Here is a 1,414-nt window from a genome sequence, read left to right as displayed (position 1 = left end):
TATTCAGAAGGCTTGAAAGAACGACCAGTGTGATTATTGTTCAACTAAGAGCAGTTATTTGACGAAGAATGGCTAACTGCAATATCCTGCTTCTTTACTCTGCTTGCTTGTGAACCTGCACATTGCAACAGTATAAAAAACCTTTGGAAAATTAGACTGGGGAGCACTCAGTCTCCTCTCAAGAGGGCTGAGCATCCATGTGCAGGAAATAAAACTTTTTCTTTTGAATTTGTCGGCGGTCTGGGTTGTTTTCTTTATGGAAATGGACAGTAGGCTAAAACAGCTGGTGCAGGGACACAAGCACAGGCTTGTCATATCAGGGTCCAAAGGAATGCAGGATGTTAAGGCGAGGGACTCCAAGGGGGTTGGCAAACACATGAGCAGCTGCAAGCATGTGTAAGTGTTCTTTCACAGAAATTATTGTGGGAATCCTTTTGTCTGGTTCAATGTCATGTTCCTCAAAGAAAGCAGATAAGGTAGGCAACATATAAATTTTATTTTCAACCAATTATTTGTTTTTCCCAAAGCTGAAGTTTCATTTGTAATGATCAGATCTTTTCAGACAAATCGAGGCATGTTGCATTTGGTCCTTGCAGGGATCAATGTAACTCATTCAAGATGCCAAAATGTTAACCAAGTAAGCTACTTTATGCAGTTCACTTTTATTGCTGAAAAGTGCTTCGAACTGCGGTCTTTCTTTCTGATTGAAAAAATGTTTCCAGTTCATCACAAAGCTCAAAAACACGTTTTAAAACACTTCCTCTCTACAACCATCTCACTTCAGTGTGAAATAACAGAGTGTTATTTGGCATATGCAACTCCTTGCACAGCTGTGAAAACCATCGACTGTTTAAAGTGCTCACCTTTACAAAATTGACAGAACTTATGCCGCTTGTCATTACTTCTTTTCGTTACTCCTGTGGCAGCGTCTTCATTGTTAATATTTGCCGATGAATCATAGAGTGAGTTCCGATGACGTGTGGTGACTCATTCAGTACCAATCGTTGAAATCCAGATCGACATCCTAGCATAACTGGCGCCCCATCTGTGCAAACATACAAACCTTTTCCCAAGAGATCTTAAGCTCTTTCAGAAATAAACCAACTGTGTCAAATACATCACGTGCAGTAGTTGTTCTTTCAAGAGGTTTACAAAAAGAAACACATCTTTAAAGTCACCGCCATTCATATATACCTCACATAAACCAGTAACTGCGAACAGGTTACAACATCTGTAGATTCATCAAGCTGGATGGTAACTGTTGCAAGTGGAGCAGATTTAATTTCCTGGATGACCTGATCAAGATTATCAGCAGACATGTCATCTATTCTTCTGCGAACAGTGTCGTTAGATAAGGAAATTACACTCAATTTGATAACAAATTTGTCTCCAATCATGACTTGAACAATGTCTT

The sequence above is a fragment of the Echinops telfairi genome, unplaced genomic scaffold, assembly GCF_000313985.2.
Source record: "Echinops telfairi isolate 266 unplaced genomic scaffold, ASM31398v2 ScPeMD7_7447;HRSCAF=8485, whole genome shotgun sequence".
In the NCBI taxonomy this organism is placed as follows: domain Eukaryota; kingdom Metazoa; phylum Chordata; class Mammalia; order Afrosoricida; family Tenrecidae; genus Echinops; species Echinops telfairi.
The sequence above is the reverse complement of the archived record's forward strand: the minus strand, read 5'-3'. Positions refer to the sequence as shown.